This window comes from Plectropomus leopardus, chromosome 7, assembly GCF_008729295.1.
Source record: "Plectropomus leopardus isolate mb chromosome 7, YSFRI_Pleo_2.0, whole genome shotgun sequence".
NCBI classification, from domain to species: domain Eukaryota; kingdom Metazoa; phylum Chordata; class Actinopteri; order Perciformes; family Serranidae; genus Plectropomus; species Plectropomus leopardus.
The window spans coordinates 21,382,032-21,401,344 of record NC_056469.1 but is presented as its reverse complement, the minus strand read 5'-3'; positions in this window follow the sequence as shown (position 1 = coordinate 21,401,344).

Sequence of the window (19,313 nt, the reverse complement as noted above, 5' to 3'; positions counted from 1 at the left end):
GAGTTACTACATCGATGAACCTCTTTGAGGAGGAAAGAAAACACAAAAAGGCTATGAGGACCACTGTCAAAGCTTATGATAGGTTTTAGATAAAAGAAGAGTTAATTTTGCAATGATAAAAATGAGCTGACTTATTAAACATATGTAAACAACATTAATCTATAATACATAATGCAGAGACAATATGAGACTACAATACAATGTGACCTGGGGAGTTAATCTACACAATACCACGACAAGTTGCTTAGTCAATGGGAGATTTCAGAATAAATTAACATAAAAATTTCCCCCGAGGACTATTCTAATCAGAGTATACTATCGTTTTCTGTTCCTGCTTAATGAATCATACGAATTATAGTCACATTATAAATGGCAAGTCTTTGCAGGGCTATTAGTTTGTTTCTTTAGGGGTCTAATAGAAGACATGCTTCATTTAGGGCACTGTAGTATCCCGCAGCAACACGGAATGAATTGCATTATTTCCAACAGCTGCCATTTTCCAATGATCTTATCAGAAGTGCACTAACATAATGTGGCAGAGGAAGTTATTATTCCAGACCAGCCGTCTCACTCTCACTCCATAATAGCATTCATCTTTCTGAGCAGGTCTTTTACTTCCAGCGCTCCGTCCTCCTCGCACATTTCCCACACATTCTTTCTTAATTACAAAAGATGGATTCCGTCAGTAGATACATTCCTGGTCAAGATTTATATTCTGTGGGAGTTTGCCTTTAACTTTCATTTTAATGCTAATGCCTTGTGCTTTATTAACTCCCTGGTGTGTAAACCATGTTTGGTGGAATGTGCGACTGCCTGAATGCAATAACACCTCATTCAATACGTTGATTAAATTTTGGTGCATCTAAAGAGGTGTCCGTAGAGATTTCACTGGGTGGGACAAATATTCCTTCATCCTATTACTGGCTCCAGGCTTACTTTACCGTATTGCAGAGCTGTCTATACTTTTTTTTTTCCTTTTCCTCCAATCTGTGAGTCGAGTGCTTGATTTCTGGCAGGTAGTCTGATGGAGAACAAAACAAGCTCCTCAAGTGCACCTTTTTCCAGGCATCATGTAGGCCTAATCATGCAGCACTTATCACCTGTTTTGCCCTTCACACTTGTTTGTCATCACAGAGCAGCAGATAGTTTCATGCTTCCATCTACTAGGCCATTACAGTCATAGTCAAAGTCCTATTGACATACAGAAGCAGGACGAGTGATAATTCATTATTTTTTCTGAAAGTGCCAATGGCTTGGGCATTACAGACCTATTGCTAATACTTATTCACATTTATGTTGAAAAGGCTTTGCAGTGAAGTGAAAACACTGTCAGCTATTCAAAAACAAATATGACGACAATGTTTAGCATGATCATCACGTTCTTTTGAGCATTTCTAAAGGGGTCTAAAAGGACTTCAAAAGGCAAAAGGTCCTTGAGTTTTCTCACAACCCACTTACAGCCCAAAAAATGCTAGCACTGTTTATTTCTGCAAATGATGGATATGTTACAGCAGAATACACTAAAACTTCACGTTTTAAACAATGTTGTGGTTAATGTGGTTAGATTGGGGCACAAAAAAACACTTCATTTTGGTTAGAAAAACGTCACGTATTGGATTGAAAAACAATACATTACATGCAACTTGGCAGCTTGCATGATTAGATGACACATCGTCCACCTTTTCCTCCTCCTCATCATAACAAAATCTGCTCATGCACGAGGTCGCTTTAGAAACGGCAGTATGATGAAATGTGCCAATATATATTGTTTGCAGAAAAATACAGTGGTCAATTTTCACATATTTCTGGCCTGCACTGTTTCTCAACATGTTGAGGACAAAAAAATGTGTCAAATGCAGTTAAAACAATGTAATAATAAAAATACAGACTCACCATCTACAAAGTTTTCAAATCCTATGATCCTTTTGTATTTCCTTGATCAGAACATAGTTTGTCAAAGCTATCATGGCACAGAATTTTAATGCCTGAGTGTTGAAAATCATACGATGACTCGACATACATAAGACCTAAAATGCAACTGCTTTTTCAAGAAACAAAAACATCAAAGAGATAAACTAATTTCACTCTGCACTCAACAAAAAAAAACAGCTCTTGCAAATGTTGATGCAAATTTACTACATAATAAAAATGTATTATTAATTATTTTCACTGTGCAAGTTTGGTGCTAACTTCTTGTACCTTTTCTCAAAGGCTTTCCATGATTATACAAAAATAATCATAACAGTCTCTATAATTAATTTCAGAAATAGTGTACATTATTTCTTGAGGTACAGTATTGGATCTCTGCAGAAAACTACATGGTCCCTGTGCTTTTGTCTGATTTGAGGCCTTTAAAACCCCACTCTCCCACCTTTGTTTGGTTTTTTAATATTGTACTACATTTTTCTAAATTGCTTTTTTGACAGGGCAAATGCAGTGAACCAGCATCGTGAGCCTGAAAGGCTAACAGTATTAATGCTACTGTATGTCAAATAGGCCTTTTTTAAAGCAAATATTAAGACCTCTCATGGTACAAAAACCACAGATGTTCCAAATAACATTAACGATGGCACTGTTCTTTTCGTGTGTGCCAGTAAGCCATGACAATGTGATGGTGAGCCAGCATGCACAATAGCAGCACCCTGAATGGAATTCAGCCATCATTACTTTGACTATTTACAGCTATGTTTTTTCCACTGTGACATGTCAAAATGTCTCAGGAAAAGGCCCATTTGGGTAACTTGTCTCCTTAGACTTTATGGCACAGCTACCATTGGTGTTTAATGTCATGTAGCTAATGGTGGTTTGATTTGGTTATACGGCAATAAAATGACACTAGAAAGAACACGGATGTGTTTATAACCAGACAAACCAACCGGAGGCACCATTTAGGCATTTCAAGCTAACTGAATAATTGTTCTGCATTCCTGATGTCTTGCTATGCCAGTTTTCTTTAACATTTCCATATAGACACCAAATAACATTTGCCAAAATGCCCACTACAGCAGTAATATTTGGTGCCAGCTGTGATACTAAGCCAAAACAGCAAAGTTGTGTGCCTTAAAATCAAAAGCATTAGCTGAAAGATACTAAAATGCTATAGAAATGTGTGAATATTCAGCAGTACCTCTCACATTAAAGCAATTAAATTGATTCTTAATATAAGAATGTTAATTCGTACAGCTTTAAAGGTGAAAGAATACAATTACATTAAACATCCATGGCCAGTCCCCTGCCCTCTTCATGAGCAATGTTGCTGATTGGATGCAATTGTGTTGTGTGGCTCAGTCTCAGTCACCAGATTTTTTTTCAGTGCACACACAGCACAGGCAGCTAACCAGGAGATATTTGCAGAATTGGATAAAAAGTGTATTGGATTAGATTCACTGACTACACCTTTTAAGCTGTCATACTGTAATTACTGTTTTTTGCAAATCAGGTCCCAGCTGAATTTAATCTGAACAGAATCATCTGGATTTGGAAAACGTGTTTTGCTACACAGAATCAGCTACTACATTTTACTTTTGTGCCCCTTTTTTTTTCAAACCAATATTGAATGGGATCACTCTGATCCAGATCCAAACTTTTCAAGATGATCAAATCCAGATGACTAGTGCTCTAAATTGGACTGCATATTACAATTTAGGCTACTAGCTATGTCAACACAAAATGTGAAATAGCCAATGTGGGGGGTCACTTTAAGTGTTTTAATTTGAAAGGACGGAAAACAGCACAGGGGATCTAAAAGATGGGAACTACTTTTGACTGTGTTATTGTATTAATAGAAATGGTTGTATGGTATGTATTAATATAAAGTAAAGTGATGAATCAAACTTGAACTTTGAACTTTTTTGAACTTTTTGTTAGATATTTCCAGCTATTAGGATAATTACTTCATGGGGACATTTTTTTTTCCTTTTTACTCCAACTTACTGTACTGAAAGGCTAATAGGTAACCTATGTCTTCTTTATCTACTTCATTACTGAAGTAACGGTTAAGCCAATCAAGTGCAAAATATGAATAAATTTATGTATATTTGACAAATTTATAACTGTTACTACATTTTGTTCCTGAAATCCACACTGAATCCACCTCCTGCTGGGATCAAGATAATCCCTTTTTTTTTTTTTTGCTAAAGATTGATCTAGCTAAAAACCAAAACTGGATTTTGCAATCTATTCCAGTTTTCAGAATCTTTTTTCTTCTGAACGACCCCTTTTTTAAAATTTGATCCAATCCAATTACTGCGGCTCAGAGGTTAACTATAAATGACACATTTAAAACAAAAGTATTATTTTTCAGACTGTTTTTTTCTTTTGAGAATGATTTATAATACAAATAAATACACAATAATTTGTTCTTTACAGCAGATGATAATAATCTTGACTGACATAGTGCACCTGTACAATGGGAAATGCTTTCCTCAGCCACTTTCTTTTAACATCAGTGAAAGACTTTAACTGTTATTCATAAATATGTGCAAAACATTTGTTAATAGGCTGAGATGATGCATTATTCAAAAGTGATTCAGGAGCAGCTTATTATAGACTGCTATCAAAGCGTTACACTGTGTTGTACTTCTGCGAGGTTCTCTTCCCCTTGATGTGCACCCAGAGAAACAATACAGCACACAAAGACTGGAAGTGAAAAAAAAACCTTCTCAGCAAGAGCTGGGACTCTAAAAACATGCATCTCATCATGCCAATCAAACCAGTGAACATTTCAACTCAAAATGGATTGCCCTCCACCTCCTCTACTTGTAAACGCCATAATCTCAATGGAGAGGCATCTTATGGCCCTTAAAAGAAGCGTAACAAACTTTACTCCTCTCTGTTGTTTGTGGATCAAAGCAGCCACTTGTGACATGAATGCAAGGACATGGCGGTCTGATTACTTTAATAATACATGAGAAATCTAATGAACACATTCAGAAAGTGGCACGTCACCCGTCTGTGCGGCGCTGAGCGTTGATTAAAGTTTGCCTGTTTGGCATTTGAATAATGAACAAACACTGTGGAGAAACAGCAGCCATTAACCTTTCAGCGAGTTCCTCTTATTCTAAGCCACGGCATATCAGACGTTCCAATTCCCGATTCCTATTTTCCACTGCATTACCCCTTTGGAAAAGATTCCAATACTGTACCTATCAACAGAAAGGTATGACTGAGGACTTTCAACTATAAGCCACCCAACAAGTTGATATGCAGTCGATTTAGTTTCCCTTTTCTTATTTTTCAGGCAGAAGTTAATCTTCTTTTTGCATGTGTGACACTGTAAATTTTCACATATCACAGCTTAGTTGAATCAGCTGGTATTCTATCATTAAAGGGTCCAGTGTGTAGGATTTAGGGGTATCTATTTGAGGGCCTGTCAAGGCTACAATAAATGGGCCTATCGTGACATATCTATTGTGTTTCATTGTTTCAGTGCATATTTCTTTTTAAACCTAGTAATGATGTGTGCACTCATCATTAAAATTTGACAGATGTCTTGTCCCACACTGTACCACAGCAACACAAAAATAACTAATGCCTTAATAACGGGTGTAAATCACAAGTTTCAACACAATATTTATACAATATTTACAGATATTAGAAAGTCTATATCATTATGGTTTGAATCAATTCAGGGACCTTTGATCAATATGTAAAGATCTCAATAAATATCCTCATTTTTTTTCTTGGCTCCTTACCACCATCTGCCTGGTGCTAGACCAGCAGCACTGTTTGAATGTTTTGATAGGAGGTGCACTTGCCGACACAGACATGCCAAAGATGATGATATAGAATATCGATGTCTCCACTTTGCATGGGTGATATTAGATTGCTGAGCACTGATTCTTTATATAGATCATGATCAATGTGTCCTGATTAATGAATTAATTAATAACAGAACTGAAGCAGATATTTAAAAGTAACAAAAGCTACTTCTTCTAGGTAATTAATTATGTAGCCGTAACATGTAACTAACTATTAATTTTCAGTAACTTGCATAACACTGGTTGTTACAACCTGTTTCTTAAGTATGATGTTGTTTTTATTGTAAATGTTGGAGGTCCTTGACCAAAATATAACTCTAATAAACCCTGTGCTGACAGTGTGGAAATTGTTATTTTTTTCATTGCACACACAATAAAATGTGACATTATTTATCCGTCTGTTTCGCTCTACTGAATGTCTGTTGATTTCCTGTTCATTTTGTCTATTTATTTCTCCAAGCTAAGGAAACCAGTAGCCTGCTGAGCTTGAATTCTGTTTGCACCATTGACAGCTTTTATAACTGACAATTCTGCCGTAAACATGCTGCTATGAGGATTGTTAAAAACAAACAAACTTTATATTTTCTTTGCAAGGGTTTCCATTTGCTCTGGTTAAGACTTTTATAGGCCAAGAATCTGTGGTTGACACTTAACTGAATACTGTACATGTCGTTCACAGCAATGAGGTGGCAGAAAGGGGTGTCTGCTCATCTTGCTGTGCCTCCAAACTTCTGTTTCCTGTTCAAAGAGTGGTCTTTGTGTTTTCCTGGCATAAGTTTCAGCTTCTACCATGCCTGTAAAATGCTGCAAATGGAGACATTTATTTTTTGCTCCAAGAAGTGTAGCTTGTTAAAAGATGCTTTTGCAGGAAACAAAACCAAAGCCTTCTTGTCATCTTTGAGAATACTGGCCAATTTTTGCCAACTCTTACTAACAATCCATGCTTGTAATTAAAGAGATTTAAACTAACAAATACACATTTTTAAATAGATGAAAGCAAAGCCAGACATCTGAATCAGTGCAGCAGTAATCACCCTCTCTGTTAAATGGTGTTTGTACAATGATTTGTGATGACTTCAAAACAATAAAAGCTGATTGGAGAAGAGCGCACACACTGCTTTTGCTGGGACTCCACACACCCATCACTTTGTTTGTTGTAACACATCCTTTAACGGTGCACACACACTCATGCATTGGCAGACAGTGGCAGCAACTGTGAGTGCATAAAAGCATCTCAGAGTAAACATTCATTGTAATTATCCAGAGGAGAACATTAGTATTTATTAAGCTAGAGTGCTTTTACTGGACATATAAAAAGGAAGATATGTGGTATGATGAGTTTAATGTTGCCCAACTATTGGGTGGCCTGCTGAAAATAGATGACAGTGACACCTACAGTATGCTCACAGATAATGGCACAGAATTAAAATAAAGTAGCAGCTTTATATCATCTAAATGCAGCCATGCTGAAATGTAAGAGATGCCTTGTGAAGCAAAAAAAAGGGGGTTTTGTGCTAATGTTCAGCATATGGTTACATGAAAAAAGTGTGACTATCAACACCAAAAGGTGCAAACTTCTCTGAACAACTGCATGAGCAACCATCTGTTGGATATTCCTTGAAGACACTTCAAAGAAAATGAATCCTTTTTTCAATGAACAGAAAGGAAAATAATTGTCTGAAATGTTAAGACTGCATGATGTCTTATGACATGTCTAATTTTTCCATAAACTTCTTTGAGATTCAAATTTGGATCAGGTCTTTGTTGTGGTTCAGCAGTTTTTCCCACTAAATTAGAATCTATAGCCTCTTTTCCACTTCACAAGAAACTTGCTAACTTCTGAAGTTTTAATGTAATGGGAAGGGTAACAATCTGCATTCACACCCGACTCAAATAACTCTGCAGAAGTCACGGGTATTTGTCAGCTCCGGCTCTGATCGGCATTGATGGAAGCGCAGCAATTTTAGCCCCCTTACCAGTGAGATGTAATGAAACACAACCACAAAACAACATCCGTCTCAGCCCGAGCTGCGCTCAAACACTGATCTAATTTAGTCTGCGCCAAGTAAGTAAGTAAGAGATAAATAAAAGGAAGTAACCACCATAATAAAGTTTTCACTGGCCTTCATGCTGCGCTCTACAGTTTCCTAACATGTTCTCTGGCCTGTCTGTGGCGTCAAGCATGACAAACCACACACACACACACACACACACACACACACACACACACACACAGGCATAGTCATCTGCTGCAAAGCCGAGTACACAGCCCTGGTCTGCTAGCAATGGGAAAAGAGTCTAAAGCCTATTTTTAGAGAATTTATGTGCTTAAAAAAACCTACATACACACGCTAATTTTGATGGAACAACAAGGGTGGCTGCGGGCATTGGAGGGGGCAGCAAACTTTCAGGGGTTTTTGTTGTTGTTTAAATGGTCCTCTAAATTCAAAGGTTTTCTGCAGGTCCGTGAACACAGGGCAAGCAGAACTCTTAAAGTAAAATAAACAGTTTGAAGACGGATGACCAGTAAATGTTTTACTATTTCTTTTTGATATCATCTGTCAAAAACACTATTTGCTTTTAAAAAAGGCTCCAAATAAGAGCAGGTATCAAAGAGGAATAGAGAAGTTAAGTAAAGTTTGAGGAAATTCTTGGGAAGATCATTTTCTGTCAGACAAGTTCTTAAAAATAATTGGGATATCCTCTCAATAGAAGTGCCCATTGTGCAGTCTGAGAGCGTTAAAGTTGGAGCTTGTGCTCAGCCTGTGGCTTCTTCTTGCTTAGACAGAAAGTGTGCAAACAGCTCTCAGAACCACGACTTCGGAGGAAATGTTGTGAGAAAAACACTCCTTATAACAACATGCTGAACCTCTGCAATGTCTTTGCTGTATCCATTGAAACTCCCCTTAGGAAAATACTGAAAAGAAAAAAAAAAGAGAAAGAAAGCAAACTATTGGACTATAAATAGTGAAAAGACATGCTCCATGTTGACATGGAACTCATGAACAATAAACATTATTCCAAAAATAACCTTCATATTCAGCTATTGTCCATTTTAGGGAAGCACAATGCTGTCTTGGGTGTTTGCCGACATTTACACTGGCAGGCTGGAATCGCACTGGCGGGAAGTGATGGTCAGTTGTGTGACTTGACTGATCAACCTCATCATTCGTCTCACCTGTTAAGCTCACAATATTTATCTTGTTGTTCCAAATCCTGGTAGCTGAGTCTTGAAAGAACAAATAGCAAACTTCCTTTAATCCAGTCAGCTCTGTTTCGTTACTTATTTATTATTTAGTTTGTTCAGTTGCTCAATGTCTGTGGCCAGTTTCATCACACTGAATTATGGTAGCTTGTGTGTGCATCATCATGTGAGAAACATCAGGCCTCCCTTTTCCTGAGAGCAATCGCATTCACATTATTTAACTGCTGAGACTGATCAAAGGGCTGCTCATTTGACGTACACACACTGCTCTTCTAGGTCAGCCGATAAACAATGTTACGTGGAAGTTTAGTCACATGATGATTGCACCATCTAGAATGCAATAGCTATATTTAAGACATGTAACTTTCATCATTCTTTCAAATAATGCCATTTAAATTGTCTTTAAACAGTGTTGATAATTCACATAATGACTTGACTGATAAGGTCAAAGGGTGATTTTTTTTCATCATTACTGACACCTGCCAAAGTGCACCTAGACTCGGGCTGAACCCAAATAGCTGGATATTTGGGTCAAGCCCTAGTCTAGTCCAGTCTTCTTTTTTGTTTTTTGTTTTTTTTATAAAATGACATTCAAGAAATTACAATAAATACAGATCTCAGTGTTGTAAAAAAAAATCAATTTCTTTGTAGCAGCTGCCACAATAACAACATTGTTTCATTCTTTTTTTTTTTTGCTAAAATAGGTCAAATCTTTCTTTGTAAAGCCCTGCACCAAAGACATTTTCTGAGAGTTTGCCCACACAGACAGAGTGACAGGGCTAACTGCTATCATCACACAGTTAACTTCAACTAATAGTTATTATGGGGTTTAATGTCAGAGTTGAGCTGTTTGAGCTTGTTGAAGCTGTTTTAACAGCTCTGTCGTATGTTAGCTGCTGTTGCTGTTTTAGCTTGTGTTAATAGGGCAGATGTCAAAATGACCATCTGATCTGACACAGAGTAGGGCAGTTATGCAAATATAACCAACCACAATGAAAAAGGAAATGAGTACTAGCCTTTGAAAAACAGATTTGCACGCAGTAAACCCCATGCTGCAAGACCACAACAGAGAATGAGGCTCCAATGCAGCCAGTGCTGCCAGTTACAGTTGTGCATGTGTAAAAATGTTACATTACTTATATATAAATACATATATTTATATTAAATATATGTATTTATGATGTTTTCCATAAATACATATACATATATTTATATATTTATATATTGTGTATATTTAGCACAATACTGCAGCAATAGACTTTGTCAGTGCTTCACTCAGGTATGATTATTTGTATACTTGTGTAGTTTTATGAGTCATTCACGCACAGTTGTAGCTATTTACTGGGTATAAACATTCAGGAAAAAAGTAGTTTTTAAAGTTTTTTGTATCTTTAACTCCTGTATGCAATGCATTGTGTTGTAAATGGGCTGAACATGTATTTTAAGGTTGTTTGCAACTCAATATTAAAACTGTCTGCTGCTCCTGACCTAATGTTGCAATAAGTAACAGATGATAAACATTTATAGGGTTTATAAAGCAACTGCTCCCACTGAGATAAAAGAAACAAAGAAGTGACGAAGCAGTGACAACAGCTTGGATTGTTGACATTTTATCCATATTCAATTTATGGCACTTGGAGTTTGAGAGAAGCTATACAAACAACAGCACAAAAGATGCAGAGAGGCAACAAAAGTTATCCCAGGATGAATAATGAATAAAGGCATGTCCCATTCGAATTACTTGCTTCCTTCCTACTTTAAAACTAAAGGCGTATTCCACATCTTTACTGCCTTGGACAAATACTGAATCCATGAGTTAAACTCTAAGCAATAAAGACTTGACATTTACAATAAATCAAATGGAGTGTGCTAAAGGGTCACTAGTACTACTGAACCTATTGAGATGCAGCTCTATGCAGCTTTAGCTCATTGTTTTGGTGTGCAAGGAGACAAAAGCAAACCGTCTATGCAAGGAACATGAATGCTACAGCATACATTTGAATGTAGTTTTCCCCCAAGCTTTAGATTTTGTGCTCAAGTCATGGTATATAAGTTTAATTTAGTTCAACAGTAACCACAATACCTGTAAAATAAGCCTAGTTCTTGTCGCTATGGCTTGGGCAGTTACCAGAGACATCACAGCTACTCTCTCCTCACTCTGCACAATGTCAAACTTTTGGTGTGAAATCCCTGATAGACCATATTGTTGAGTCTCACCGATCTCACTGACCAAATGTAAAATCCTCTTCTTCACAAACCCAGCTCAGACACACCAAGTGCCCCCTGCCTGTCCAGCATGAAATGAAAAAAAAATCAAGCTGTAATGGCTGATTTAAAAAAAAAAAATCCAGTGGAAATGCTCACGTTGCTCAGTGTCTGTGGCAAGTGGCAATTTGGTAACAAGTTGTTATTGTGCATACAGCTGCTCAATGCAGCTTTAATGTGCAAAAACTTTTTCCTTAAGAAACTGATACTGTGAAACTTGCAGCGATTCTTTTTGTGTGCAATAGATGGAACAAAGAGCTCATTCCATAAAATGTCAGCATATCCCTTTAGGCAGCCATACCATTGTTCAGGGACTTGTTTCTTTAAATTAGTTAAGTGGTTCTAACTTTTACAAGACAATGTTTCTCTGCAGATATACCACAAGGTTTACTGTATCAGACACAATGGTTTTTCATTTGTGAAAACAGGTCAAGAGAACAAGACTCCTTCCTTATATTTTGGCTCACAGTAGAAACTCTTTGCTCCCTTGGGAACATGCTGATTTTGGGTCTGTATCCCCCTCTGATTCCTTCATATGCCTTTGGCAATGTCTGATAACACTGTCATTGTTTGATAGCATTGGAACACACACACACGCCCAAACACACACAAATGTGCACGTGGACACAGTCACAAACACACACGCGCACCACTGCTGTAGGAGGGGGACAAGTGTCAGCTGGAGGCATAGAAAGATAGGCCGCCCCCGCTACACAGTTAATCTTAATGAAAAACGAGTCTGCCTCCAGACTGGGTACTTTGGCTGACATCCATTGATGTTCTTTCCTCAATGTATTTTTTTTCTTATATTTATATATTTCTATAAAAGCATCATGGAGCTTAAATTTAATGTATTTTCAAGTTGTTTAAAATGTTACTCAGCTATCTTATTCCCCTTGAATTATGATATGTACAATTTATGCGTAATGAGTCAGCAGCAACAGATTATCTGACATATTGATTAATCAGTAAATTTTTTTTGGATAAATAAATTCATCACGATAGGTCTATAAAAAGTCAGAGTTAACAGAGGCCAAAGATACATCACCCACAGGTATTACAATGTTCCAGTGAATTTTTTTTAAATTATCTTTAAAAAGGTGTAATCGGCAAACTTTTAAATAAGTTAATTGATTACAATGAAATTGTAATTACTAGGCTAATTTACTAATTGATTTATTGCTTCAGCAGTATACAGGGCATGTTATATTTTATAACACTGTGCAGTATATACAGCAAGAAACCCATTGGTAATTTCCATTTTCATTTAAATGATCTTCTAATTTTGATGGTGTGAGGGTGTTGTGGATTTAATTGCTCTGAATATTAATATGAATTACTGGCTGCAGCTTTGTTTAAAAGCAGCTGTTGTGGCTGTTGTTCTTAGATAAAGAAAATATTTAATGAAGAAAAATATTTGTATTACGAGGCAAAATTAGGAAAGAAAATGAACAGGCAATTACTGCAACTTCCTGCTTATAGCACTACAGGGCTACTAAACTTGTGACTGAGTCCAACTGCATGCAATTAAGCTTGTTTTGGTCCTGTGTTTCAACTTAAATCATGGCTCTCCAGAATGTGTATTTTATGGGATTTTTGTTCTTTTCGTTTGCTTTGTTTTGAAAGATTCATGCTTTACTTGCAGTCTAAAGCATACAGCCAGTTGCATTAATAGACAATGGAAACAACTTCATGAAATTTGTATATTATGTAATAACAAAGATCGCATTTACCAATATTTTTTACCAGCAACATTTATAGCGGATTATTTAACAAGTAGTTCCACCCAAGAAATCTGATTGGTCTAGAAGATATTTAGAAAGTGCTCAAATCTGCATGACAGTACGCTTTCCTCACCACTGAAAATAGCTCCACAACTTCTAAAGCGCTGCACTTGCAAATATTCCAGAATTATGGAAACGTTTATCAGTTGACAAGAAGCACTTCCAGGCCGTAGGCCATAATAATGTACTAATGTCAAAAAAGTTCCTACAACTACAGTGGATTAAAAGTCCCTCAAGGTGTGAACTGTAAACTAACACAATGTCGACAAAAAACAGCATAAACCACCATGTTCTGAACAGGCACATTTTAAATACTTACATTCTGACATTTGCATTTTGGAACATAAAACACCAAAATCATTGCAAACTAAAAACAACTCAGCACTAGGCATGATGGGAAATATAGGCTAAGTCATTGGGACCTCAGTAGAAACGTTGTTTTTGAAAGGCAAAACGGCATCAAGAAGCAGATTAAAGCAGAATATTTCATTAGATAACATGTTGTGAATTTTGGACATAATGATACTTCTTTTTTTTCATAAATTTTGACTTTTGGACTTTTCCATGCCCTTGAGTTACTGAAAATGTTTGATATCCTCTGGTTTCCTGCATCAGCTTTGCCTGTGACACGGCAGCATAAAAATGTAGGAAAAGTTTGTAGATGTAGTAATTAAATCTGTATATAGAAAAATCTTTTTTTTGTCAAAGATATCTTAGTCATAACAAGATTGAGCAAGCTAAGCATTTCTGTGTTTATATCTGGTGTATTTATTTAGTTTGGGATACCCAACAATCTCTAGAAAGAGTAAGCACAAACTGGCCAGCAGACTCAACTGGAACTAGAAAATGTGTCCATTGCTAGGTTGTAACCTGTAAGGTTCGACCTACTTGTTAGAGTGGTAAATTAGGTTTTAGTATAGGATTCTGCTCATGTGACTTTGATTGTTTTCCATTTATAGTCAGACTCCGTCTGTTTCTATGAAAACATGAATCACACTCCCAAAAACATTTTTATTTTTTGAAGCTAATTGCCCCAAAACGTGAAAATATTTTGATTATATATATTTTAATTTTTTTGGTAATAGTTCTATAATCATTATATTACACTCGAAGGTTTGCTTTAACATCATTCGAGCACTTCAGTGATGCCTGCAGACCAGATAACCATCATGCTCAGATGACGTTAAAGCACAGCCGCTCATGTAATATTGCTTAATAAAACATACAGTTCATACTGCACATGTACAATACTGTAGATGTGTGTAGCACCAGCAGCACTAGAAGCGATTCATCCAGTGCAACACTGGCTGAATTGGTTTCCACTCTTACTGTAAACAAGTGCCTTGAGCTGAGTCCTGACCTCTTGCGCCTGTCAAATGTTGAACTTGGTGCTGTGACTTCCAATTTGCTCGTCTCATTGTTGCAACACGGGGGGGACAGACCTTGTCATGACTGGTCTGCGGACGGGCATGGAGCTCAGTTAAAGTGTCTTGTCCCTCCGGGAGGTTCCTCTGGCAGGGTTTCTTTTCGGGGGCTCTTGGCATGACATTGTGCATTAAGAATGCAGACTGCATAAGTGAATAAGGGGGTTTTGACACTCTAACCCTCAATAGCCAAGGGCTTGGACACTTAATTAAGTCTTCACAGTTCTGTTCACTACTCATTAATGTAAGGGATTACTGAGTCCAGACTGAGTGAACGCATCAGCTATGCCAGAAGTGGCCCTTTGATCGCAAACTAACATTATAAAGTGTGATCTGTGTGGTTACAAATATTGAACAAATTGAGTATTTAGTGAATAAAATTTGCAATACATTTAGATTGTTTTCAAGAACAGTATATGCCAAATAAAGTTATTATTATTTATAGTATGTGAGTGTAATATTCAAGGTCATAGGTTGACCAAGCAATAGACCTATGCTGTTTATATGTCAAAATGTAGGATCAAATAGCTCTCTATTTAAATTAGACTTAAATTAAGCTAAACGAAAAACACACCAAAAAGGTATAAATTCACCTTCTCTTCTTCTACAACCATTGCTTGAGCAACTCTTTAAGATGGACCTCGAATGGTAAATGCTCTTGAACCAATAGAAGACTTAACGACAACATCATTGCCCCAAGGAATATTGGTGTTCATAGAACAAGGGCTGGGAGCCGAATTCTTTTTGAGACTTTATTGAAATGCTGTGAAGCAGAACAGAAAGAAAGAATGATGCATGTGAATTGAGTCTGCTGCCTGAAAGGAAACTATTACAAGTATAGCAGAAAGTGTCAAGTCTGTGCTGCTGAGTTACTGAGCTGTTGGGCTTCCTGAGAACTCGATGAAGCCTCCTATGGTATTTTATGACCAGGGAGAGATTTACATGCCTGCACAACAGGGGACATAACTTAATTCTGCAGGCTGATTAGCACTTTGTTGTTTTTCTCTGCGTCAGCACATATGTTGGGAGGAAATGATCCACGATAAGAAGTGAACTACGTCATCCAACACCTCCCCCACCCCCCAACCACATACACACTGTTGGTCGCAACTATTCTCCAGATGTTGAGTCAGTGCCCATGCCCTTTCCAAAGTACACCACCTTAAAGGTACCAAACATCCTTGTTTAGGCCAAGAGCTTGAGCCACACACACTTCCTCTGGTGTCTGTATGCTATGTGAGACTGTGTAGTCAAAGTTGCAGGTCTAAAGCAATTATGTGGCACAGACAAGCCTTTTGTTGCATTACGACAAACCAATTTCCTGAATCTATGGCAGCCAAGTGACTCATCACTTTACTTATTCAGCCTCCTTAGCATACGAGTAACACATAGGGGCTTTTGAAATAAGCAATATTTCTTATCTAAATAAATCAATAACCACCATCTGCATCCACCCCACAGGATCACTGAATTCTCAATTTATGCAACCTCCACTGGTTTCAAATAGCGGGTGATCAAAATACTGAAGCAAACCGGCTTCATAAAGCAACAATTGTTGTTAGGTGAACTAAATTGAAAGGTTGCATTAAATAGAAGGCGCCTCATCAGGTCTGAATAATAATGACATTGGTGCCCATCTCATAATAAGTCTTGGCTTTATGTGGCAGACAGCTTGAGCGGCCCCGGCTGAAATTGAATTTGGTTCATTTCCTTTTGCTGTCTAATTCTTTTGTGCACTTCTCCTCTTCTTGGCATTGATTGTTACAATACTAGGTGCATCTAGGCTAACTTCCATCAGTGGCTGCATACACACACACACACACACACACACACACACACACACACACACACACACACACACACACACACACACACACACAGACACACACAGGTGCATAAGTGCTTGCAGGAGAGCATCATGGGAATATGCAACCACTAACAGAGACCAAAAAAGTAAAGTGGTAGCAGAGTTTGACTCTCAGCTTTGACTCACTCTGAAGGGAAACATGTATTTTCTCTTCTTTCCAAATTCCTAACACACAAAACTCAACTGATTTTGATTTTTGTCTGACTTTTTGTCCAACATGTTTTGCTGGCTTCTGCCCAGTGCATGATGGGATTGGCTCCAGACCTCACGGCCCTGAATATGAACAAGCATGTAAGGCAAAAAGAAATGAATGAATGAGGGTGAACGGCCTCCATCTCATTAACAGTACTTTTAATTAAGGTGAGCAGCAGGCAGAGTGCACAGTAAACCAAACCCTCTGCTGTCCGTCCAAGTTTGGTCACGAGTTTTATCGGAGCATATTTTGGCAAAGCACATGGTGGAGTCAGGACACAGTTGTTGTCATGGTTTCAATTTTGTACCCAAAGAGTATGTATTTTAGCTAATTAGAGTGTGTTGGGTCTGGTTCAGGCTCTGACCATCAGTCATGGTATTTTTGTCCAAGCTCTGGGACTCTTTTAGTGCCAGTAATCCTTTCTGGTTTTTTTTTCCAGACAGCTGCTCCGGCATTTGCCCCCAGATTAGCACTAATGTCAATAATGATCACACTGTGCAGAAAAACATCCAAGATGGTCGAGCCAAGTCTTAAGTACCACTTTGTTTAACATGTCTCTGAGGATGGGAAAAATCCATAATTGGAGAAAACAATTGACTTGGATCCACTGAGCAAGTGGATGTACAGTAAATTGTTTGCAATGTGTACAGCAGCATTATCTGGTAATACAAGATTTAACAGTTGCACCACTCCCATCAATGATGCAGACTCCTCCAAGGCCAAACAGTAACATGCACCTGCCTGATTTCATCTGCAGGTGTAGCCACTTAAAAATACATAAATACAGCACCATAGCACAAAGATGCATCACTCCCCAAAACAGCAAACATATTCTAATTTAATCATGAAGGAAAGTTATGTGGAAGGTGGTGAAATGCTGATGGGGAATACTGAATATATGATGTTTAATGATGATGTAGATCCAGACTTATAGTTGTGTTAGGTTCAAATGAAATGTGTCTTCTCTCTGAATAGGGCGGTCTTTTGAATGACATTTTATCATATCTACACTGAAATTACTACATACTGAACATACTGTACATACAAAAGATCATTTCACAAGAGAGGAGTCACCACTCTCTGTGTATGTATGTGTGTGTGTATATACATATATATATATAGGCGGAGGGTCATTTTATGAACATTTTGAACAGGATCTCATAAATTTGCAGTTTAAAGAATTGTGACCAAGACATTTAAAATTCAACATTCAAAATAAACTGGTCAGTGCCCTTTCAAGAAAAGGACATACTTTATAAATTCATTAAGACAGCAGGTAAATTAATTTTTCAATGTGTTATTATGTTACATACACATAGGCCTAGGGCTGTGGCAACGCGGCGACGTAATTGATTCCGTGAATACGTCGATTCACGTAATGTGCGTCGACGCACCACTCCATTTCACACAGCGGGCGTAATGACAGCGTGAGCAGCGCCGAACGTGTTGTGTTTTGTTTCGGCGCTCATGTTATCAAGTTAGAGAGTGCACAGTGCTCGCCCGAGCAGCGCCTGGTCAAGCTACCACTCCACACTCATACTTTTTCCATATGGGGACTTGAACTTGCGACCCTCCAGTTCCCAAGCCAAGTACGTGAGCTACTGTTGTCCAGTTTTGACAAATGGCAACACCTTTTCTAAACAACCTCAGACAAGCAATTTCCTGATACTCATCAGCGGATATACTACATATACTATACGGATATACTCTTTTTGCTAACAAATTATCCTTGGCTTGCTGAAAGCACATCAGCCAAACAGTCGTAAAGTAGTAACGTTTCATTTGGGCCTTGAGAAAAGGAACCTATGGCGTTAATGTTTGTAAACATTTTATATTATTTGCCACCAGTGGCATTGCAAAATCGATGGCTAAAAACCAGATGCTGGCTAAAAAACAAAAAAAAGAGCACAGATTTAATAAGTTGGTTGCATAGGAGATAAGTGTTTCTGGGTATTTTATTAACCCTGTATTTAATTCAAAACAGAACCAGCTGTGAAAGCCCATCCCTATCCCTGTGTTAGTGATATGGCATTAAGCAATAAAGGAATACTGAATAGATATTTTAAACAAAAAATGTTACTAAAACCAATTGAACGTAAACATAGAAATGCTTGAACTAATTCTGGTTTAAAATCCTGTGCAGAATCTGTTTTTTTTTAAATTGCCATATTTTGTGCAAAAAGTTCCTCCACTGCCTTTATTTGAAATCCTTATCACTTATTGATGTGGCAGGGGTGGAGGGGAAAAGCAGGAACATTCTCACATTAATTGGGTCATACCTGAAGTGAGGTGAAGGAATTTGTAGTGAAATCCCATACTCCTGAGAGTGTGTGCTAAGTTCAGATAAGCCTCCACTGCATGGATTCTCCATCTTATCTTGAGCCGGCAATAGGACTGTGAGATTGAATAATCTGGGGAAGGTTGGGGAGCAATAGTTCAGGCATCCATAGGCTCTTAAAAGCAATTTGACAATGCTTCCACACTCTAATAAGTGTGGCGACTCCCCTTACTGTTGGTGAAGGATGCCAAAATAAGAGGAGGTTCCTACTTGACATCCTCTCTTACAGGAATATAAAACAACTAATACCTGTGCAGTCTGTTGTGTGCTGTGTAACGTCAAAGTCATCCAACGTCCTGTTGTCCCTTTAACCTGTATTCTGGTGTTACATGAGATGTCAGGCCATCATGTATGATTTGTGTCAAAGTTGCAACTGGAAAACAACAACTTTGAGATTTTCTGCAAAACTGTGCACAACATGAAAGGACAACATGAAAATGATCAAAATCCTGTTTTTAAGCTCTGCAGATTGTCAATT